This window comes from Nicotiana attenuata, chromosome 8 (assembly GCF_001879085.1).
Source record: "Nicotiana attenuata strain UT chromosome 8, NIATTr2, whole genome shotgun sequence".
Taxonomy (NCBI): Eukaryota; Viridiplantae; Streptophyta; class Magnoliopsida; order Solanales; family Solanaceae; genus Nicotiana; species Nicotiana attenuata.
In genome coordinates this window covers 30095943-30104690 of record NC_031996.1, presented here as the reverse complement: position 1 = coordinate 30104690, position 8748 = coordinate 30095943, and positions in this window count along the sequence as shown.

The window sequence follows — 8748 nt, the reverse complement described above, 5'->3', positions numbered from 1 at the left end:
GAGGTTTTCTTTTTCAGTTTTTTTTCTCGATTTATGACACGTGTCAGATACTGATTGGCGCGTGTAATAGCGATCTTTAAACAGATGTGGTCAAATACCGAAGTGGTGTGTAATTGACACATTTTTAAAAGTTTTGGTGTGTAATATTACTCCCGCATTAAACAGGTGTCTAAGAGAAATTTGGATACAAGGTCGATGGGTAAAGTATGTATTTTGCCTTTTTTAAATGACTTTTCCATCATGTATTATTCAAATCAAACGCGAGTACATCAATTATGAGAGACGGAGGGGCAATATTCCATTCCATCGAACTAGACATAAAAACATATGCTCTAGCAAAATAATGAGCAACTTAATTCGCCGATTCTCAAAACACTATTAATCCAGAGAGAAAATATGGAGATATTAGGTTTTGATTGGATCTATTGTTTATTAAAAATAGATCTCCATCAAATTATAACAAGACAAGGAAGAACTTCTAGTTTCTTTAAATTTATTTCCGTTGTTTCAAATAATTGACCTTATAAAGTACAATTAGACAATCAAGCTGCTAAACCATTTTAAAAAAAAAAAAATTAAAGACATATAATTTTGGATGGATTTTGACTTTCTGCACAGCTCAATGGCCACTTTAAAGGCTTCAAATCGCTCTAAATAATTATATCTTTTTAAATTCATTATTATTATTTTCTTTTGAATAATTCGAACTAATGTATTATTTGAAAGTTTGACCATTGCAATCATATGACTACAAATAGAATATAAACGAATAACTATTTTAAACTCTTCTTTTTGACAATGTTTTCACATATCCTATACAATAGAATTGTCGGTTCTCTAACTAAACATTTCTGTTATCTTATATATATCGTCAGTACATAAAAATTACACTCGTCCATAAAATAATAGATGATAATTTTGTCTTTCAGGTGATCCAAAGTGTCATATTGTCTATTTCAATATTAGAGGATATTTTCCAAGACCACTTCTTTGTCATTTTGTTTTTCTTTTCTTCTTTCCTTTTTTATTCAGATTGCTTGTCATTTCAATTATTAAAAAATAGCAGGTTGCTGATGTTGGGCCGAGTGTACGCGGGCCCGAGAGTATAGGGCCTGATTCACAGGATAATGGGCGTTGTATGCTTCATCATCGGCCAGGTAAGATGGGTTGTCAAGGAGGCCCAGATCTATGAGAATCACATTAGACAACGCAATGCGCATGTATTATCTAGGGGTATTATCACTTTTAACCCGCGCCAGAAATTATTTACATTTAGTAACCGAAAAAGTATATAAAATGTGTATATTTTTTTTGTATATACATACATTCTGTATGGATGTACAAAAAAATATATAAATTTTATACTTTTTTCGACTATTATTTTTACAACGGCTATACAGTGTCATTTTTCCTATTATCTATTTGTATTCCTATTGGAAATAATTTAAATAGTCAAGAGAATTAACCTAAATAGTTGCATACCAATCACTTAAATTTAAAATAATTGGGTTATTTATATATATATATATATATATATATATATATATATGTTAGAGAGAGAGAGAGAGAGAGAGAGAGAGAGAGAGAGAGAGAGAGTATGTAATCAGTGAAAAATATATGTATACCGGGCTATAAAAAATAAAGAGTGAATCCTAAGAGTGGCAAACTGGCGGGTCGGGTCGGGCGGATATGGGACGGGTCGAAAATGGGTAATGCATAAATGAATTAATTATCTGAGCCCACTCATATTTCATATATATAAATAAAATGGGTTAATCGGCGAATAATATGGATATCTATATTATCCATGGCTTATTGAATATGATCACTTTTAGGAGAATTCCTAGTCTCCCGAACTTGAGGAACCCCCAATTTGAGGCTTTACAAATGTAAAAGTTAAACCCACTAGTAGAAAATAGATAATATGGTTCTTATCTATATTCAAACTGTTTTTATAAAGTTAATTATCCAATCCATTTTTTAATGGATAATATGACTGGAACTGTTTTCTTTTATCCATTTTGCCACCACTAGTGAATCTGACTAACTATTTATGTAAAGATAATATGACTGGATAATTATTTTCTTTTATCCATTTTGCCACCACTAGTGAATCTGACTAACTATTTATGTAAAGATCATAAGTTAACCCTTCACTCCACACCATTTCTAATGTCGTTAGACTCGTAATTAAAGGGATTTCTACCTTCTTATACTACATACGAAACTTTATTACCCTTCCTAATTGTTTACCTTGAAAATGGTATTAACAGTTATATTTGATTTTATGGTTCTAAAAATATGTGATTTATTTCAATGCTAGTTGTTAGGCAATAGATGCTAAGTGTAAGTAAAGAGAATAAATGTGACGACCCAAAGGGTCATCGCCAGTTTTACTCTTTCATTCCGTGCTTCCGAGGCCTTGAAAACCTCATTTTTACTTGCCTCGATTTACGTGCGCAGTCCGAGCGCGTAGCCGGAAAGCTTAAATATGAATTCTGTGTAAAAATTTATGAATTTTGATATTATTATGATTAAAGTTGACTTTGGTCAACATTTTGGGTTAACGGACCCGGACCCGTGATTTGACGGTCCTGGAGGGTCCGTAGAAAAATGTGAGACTCGGGCATATGCCCGGAGTCGAATTCCGAGGTCGAGATCCCGAGCAATGAATTTTTCTGTGAAATTGTTTTTCTGAAATTATTAAGGAAAATGGAAATGAAAATTGATTAAAAGACTATGGTATCGGGCTCGTATTTTGGTTCCGACGCCCGGTACAAGTCTTAAATATGAGTTAAGCGCTTTCTGTAAAGTTTGGTTGAAATCGGACGTCACTTGACGTGTTTCGGACCTAAATATCTAAAATTTGAAGTTATGAAGTTTGAATGAAAATGATGATCTTGAGGCTTGATTCAATGATTTTTGATGTTATTTTGGCGATTTGATCGCTCGAATAAGTTCGTAGGATGTTATTGAGTTAGTGTGTGTGATTGGTTAGGAGCCCCGAGGGCTCGGGAGTGAATTTGAGGTGGTTCGGGGTGTTTTTACACTTAGGAAATATAGCAGGTTTTTGGTTTCAGCTGTTGCAGGTGTTTTCTTCTACGCGTTCGAGTGGTCTCTTCCGCGTTCGTGTAGCTTTAGCCTTCTACTTCATCGCGTTCGCATCCCTCGCCTCGCGTTCGCGTACAACAGTTCCTGGACCCCAGCAATTTCCTTCTACGCGTTCGCGTCTGTCTCCACGCGATCGCGATAGCTTACCCAGTTTACCCTTCGCGAACGCGGCCCCTCTCCCGCGAACGCGGAGGGCAATTTTGCCCAGCAAATTTTTAAGTTAAAAACAGAACAGTAGCTCGGGATTTTGATAAAAATACACGAACTCCTTTCTTCTCCAAGCACTTAGGCGTCCATTGAAGCTCCCTTTCATCAAAACTTCTTGGGTAAGCATTGTTCAACTTGTTTTCTTCAATTTCCTCTATTAATTACTAAATTCCTAGCCCTAAATCATGAAATCAAAGTAGAAATTAGGGGTTTTGGGTAGATTTAGGATTTTGAGAATTTTGGGTGATTCAACCTCAATTTGGGGTCGAATCTTAAAACAAATTATATCTTTGAACTCGTGGGGTTATGGGTGATTGGGTTTTGGTCCGAGCCTCGTGTTTGGACCATGTGGGACCGGTGTCGAATTTTGGTATTTTTTTTTGAAGAATGCTAGGGACTTCATTTTTAGGCTATGGGATTTTGTTTTCGAGTCTTTATTGATATTATTGAATTGACTATGCCTAGATATCGTTGTTTCGGAGTCGGATTGTAGAGGAAAGGCGGTATTGGAGAGTTGATTGCTATTCTTGGACCGAGGTAAGTGTTTGTTCTAACTTTGGTTAGAGGGAATAGGATTAGGATATTATTTGCTAATTGCTAAATGAAGAGTACGGTGTATAGGCATGGTGACGGTTATCTATACACCGGAGTCTAGCATGACCGTGGGTCTTAAATGTGTTTGAACCGGACTTTGTGAAACATTCTTTCTTGTCTAATTGCGAAGTTTCCTATAATGTGAAGGGCTGAGGAGGAATTGCGATTGGTATATTATTGGATCGTTGTCTCGAACTAGAATTTGATAATTGAGAAAGAAGTGATTAAAAGAGAAAGTGTTGTGACTTTTCCCTTGCCGGGACACGTAGTCTATTATTGTTGTTGTTCCCTTGCCGGGATATTTGGGCTGTTAGTTGTACCCTTGCCGGGTTAAATCGTTATGTTGTTGAATTTCCCCTAATGGGGCCTCCTTTAGAAAGATTATATGTATTATTCACTATGAAATGGGATCGTGTGGCACGCCGACCACTTATATATTATAAAATGGGATCGTGTGGCACGCCGACCACTTATATATTATAAAATACGGGATCGTGTGGCACGCCGACCACTTATATATATAATGAAATGGGATCGTGTGGCACGCCGTCCACTTATGAATTAAGAAATGGGATCGTGTGGCGCGCCGACCACTTATATATGAGCCATGGTATTGAGGTAGTTTCGTCGTTATATCCGTTGACCTGTATTCACTGTATTTTCCCCGAGCATGCCCCCTTCCCCTTTTTAGTTGATGTTCTCTGTTATTATTTCCGTTGCCTTTGTATATATATATATATATATATATATATCTGCACAGGTTGTTTTTGGTCCTGTCTNAGACCTGCCGGGTATGCCGCCCGACAGGGATATTGATTTCTGTATTGATCTGGCCCCAGGCACGCAGCCCGTTTCTATTCCGCCGTATCGCATGGCCCCGCCAGAGTTGAAGGAGTTAAAGGACCAATTGCAAGATTTGCTAGAGAAGGGTTTCATCAGGCCTAGTGTTTTTCCTTGGGGTGCGCCAATGTTATTTGTGAAGAAAAAGGATGGATCGATGAGGATGTGCATTGATTACCGGAAATTGAACAAGGCGACGATAAAGAACAAGTATCCACTGCCGAGGATTGATGATTTGTTTGACCAGCTTCAGGGTGCAAAAATGTTTTCAAAGATAGACTTGAGATCTGGCTACCACCAGCTGAGGATTAGGGCATCCGATGTCCCTAAGACAACATTCCGCACTCGGTACGGGCATTATGAGTTCCTGGTCATGTCGTTTGGGTTGACCAATGTCCCAGCAGCATTCATGGAGTTGATGAACCGAGTGTTCAGGCCATATTTGGACATGTTCGTGATAGTCTTTATTGATGATATTCTGGTGTACTCCCGCAGCCAGGAGGAGCACGAGCAGCACCTCAGAGTAGTTCTTCAGACTCTGAAGGATAGTCAGTTGTATGCGAAGTTCTCGAAGTGCGAGTTCAGGTTGAGTTAAGTTGCATTTCTGGGTCATGTTATATCAGCAGAGGGTATTCAGGTGGACCCGAAGAAGATTGAGGCAGTCAAGAATTGGCCTCGACCAGCATAAGCTACAGAGATTCGGAGTTTCTTGGGGTTAGCAGGTTACTACCGCCGGTTCGTGGAGGGGTTTTCATCTATTGCAGCCCCGATGACCAGATTGACCCAGAAGGGTGCCCAGTTCAGATGGTCGGATGAGTGTGAGGCGAGCTTTCAGAAGCTCAAGACAGCTCTGACTACGGCACCGATATTGGTTTTGCCCTCAGGCTCAGGACCCTATACAGTTTATTGTGATGCTTCCCGTATTGGGCTTGGTGCGGTATTGATGCAGGATGGTAGAGTCATTGCTTATGCTTCGAGGCAGCTGAAGATCCACGAGAAGAATTACCCGGTTCATGATCTCGAGTTGGCAGCCATTGTTCATGCTTTGAAGATTTGGAGGCATTACCTATATGGTGTGACGTGTGAGGTGTACACGGATCACAAGAGTCTGCAATACTTGTTCAAGCAGAAGGAGTTGAACTTGAGGCAGAGGAGGTGGTTGGAGCTATTGAAGGATTATGATGTTACTATTTTGTACCACCCGGGGAGAGCCAATGTGGTGGCCGATGCATTGAGTAGGAAGTCCGCCAGCATGGGTAGTCTTGCTTATGTTCCGGTCAGCCAGAGACCGCTTGCTTTGGATATTCAGGCCCTGGCCAATCGATTTGTGAGGTTGGACATTTCTGAGCCTAGCAGAGTGCTAGCTTGTACGGTCGCTCGTTCTTCATTATTGGAGCGTATCCGTGATCGGCAGTTTGATGATCCCCATTTGTGTGTCCTGAGAGACACGGTGCAGCGTGGAGGTGCCACGAAGGTGACCTTAGATGATGATGGTGTTTTGAGGTTGCAGGGACGAGTTTGTGTGCCAAATGTCGATGGGATTCGAGAGTTGATCTTAGCGGAGGCCCATAGATCTCGGTATCCTATTCACCCGGGCGCCGCGAAGATGTATCAGGACTTGCGGCAACTTTATTGGTGGCGTAGGATGAAGAAAGATATTGTTGCATATGTGGCTCGGTGTTTGAACTGTCAGCAGGTTAAGTATGAGCATCAGAGGCCTGGTGGGTTGTTTTAGAGGATTGAGCTTCCCGAGTGGAAGTGGGAGAGGATTACTATGGATTTCGTTACTGGACTTCCGATGACTCAGAAGAAGTTTGATGCTATTTGGGTCATTGTTGATAGGCTAACCGAGTCAGCGCATTTTATTCTTGTTGCAACCACTTATTCATCGGAGAGGTTAGCTGAGATCTACATCCGAGAGATTGTTCGCCTTCATGGGGTGCCTGTATCTATTAGTTCGGATCGGGGTACGCAGTTTACCTCGCGCTTCTGGAGAGCAGTTCAGCAGGAGTTGGGCACCCAGGTTCAGTTGAGCACAGCGTTCCATCCTCAGACGGACGGCCGGTCCGAGAGGACTATTCAGATATTGGAGGATATGCTCCGAGCCTGTGTCATTGATTTCGGAGGCTCGTGGGACCAGTTTTTGCCTTTAGCAGAGTTCGCCTACAACAACAGCTACCAGTCCAGCATTCAGATGGCTCCATATGAGGCGTTGTATGGTAGGCGATGTCGGTCTCCAGTCGGATGGTTTGAGCCGGGAGAGGCTCGGTTATTGGGTACAGATTTAGTTCAGGAGGCCTTGGATAAGGTCAAGATCATTCAGGACAGGCTTCGTTCGGCTCAGTCGCGGCAAAAGAGTTATGCGGATCGTAAGGTTCGAGATGTAGCTTTCATGGTTGGTGAGCGGGTCTTGCTCCGAGTGTCGCCTATGAAGGGCGTGATGAGATTTGGGAAGAAGGGCAAGCTTAGCCCTAGGTTCATTGGCCCATTTGAGATTCTCGATCGTGTGGGAGAGGTGGCTTACAGACTTGCCTTGCCGCCCAGCTTGTCAGCCGTGCATCCAGTGTTTCATGTGTCCATGCTTCGGAGGTATCACGGCGATCCAGCCCACGTGTTAGATTTCAGCACTCTCCAGTTGGACAAGGATCTGTCTTACGAGGAGGAGCCGGTAGCCATTCTAGACCGGCAGGTTCGACAGTTGAGGTCGAAGAGTTTTCCTTCAGTGCGTGTCCAGTGGAGAGGTCAGCCTCCTGAGGCATCGACCTGGGAGTCCGAGTCTGATATGCGGAGCCGTTATCCTCATCTATTTCCCGACTCAGGTACTTCCTTCTTTTGTCCGTTTGAGGACGAACGGTTGTTTTAGAGGTGGAAAATGTGACGACCCAAAGGGTCATCACCGGATTTCTCTCTTTTTCGTGCTTCCGAGGCCTTGAAAACCTCATTTCTGCTTGTCTCGATTTGCGTGCGCAATCCGGGCGCGTAGCCGGAAAGCTTATATGTTAAATTCTGTGAAAAATTTCAAAATGTGGCTTTAAAATGATTAAAGTTGACTTTGGTCAACATTTTTGATAAACGGACCCGGACCCGTGATTTGACGGTCCCGGAGGGTCCGTAGAAAAATATGAGACTCGGGCATAAGCCCGGAGTCGAATTTCGAGGTCGAGAGCCCGAGAAATGAATTTTTCTGTGAAATTGTTTTTCTGAAATTATTAAGGAAAATGGAAATGAAAATTGATTAAAAGACTATGGTATCGCGCTCGTATTTTGGTTACGACGCCCGGTACAAGTCTTAAATATGTGTTAACCGCTTTCTGTAAAGTTTGGTCGAAATCGGATGTCATTTGACGTGTTTCGGACCTAAATATCTAAAATTTGAAGTTATGAAGTTTGAAATAAAAATGATGATCTTGGGGCTTGATTCAATGATTTTGATGTTATTTTGGCGATTTGATCGCTCGAGTAAGTCCGTAGGATGTTATTGAGTTAGTGTGTGTGATTGGTTAGGAGCCCCGAGGGCTCGGGAGTGATTCGGAGGTGGTTCGGGGTAGTTGTACATTTACAAAACATAGCAGATTTTCTGCAATTTTTGCACAGCAAATCCCTTCTTCGTGTTCGCGTTCCAGTCACGCGTTCACGAAGCTTCAGTGGTCCCTCTTCATCGCGTTCGCGGACAATACCCCGCGTCCACATAGCCCAGGCTTCCCCTTCACCGCGTTCGCGAGTCCTCTCTCGCGTTCGCGTACTAGCCAGTCCCAGACCCCAGCCCCTTCTTCTACGCGTTCACGATTAGCACCTCGCGTTCGCGATGCCTTAATCCATCCACCCTTCGCGAACGCGTCCTCATTCACGCGAACGCGAAGGGCATTTTTGCCCAGCGAATTTTTAAGTTAAAAACAGAACAGTAGTTCGGGATTTTCATAAAAATACACGAACTCCTTTCTTCTCCAAGCACTTAGGCGTCCATTGAAGCTCCCTTTCATCAAAACTTCTTGGGTA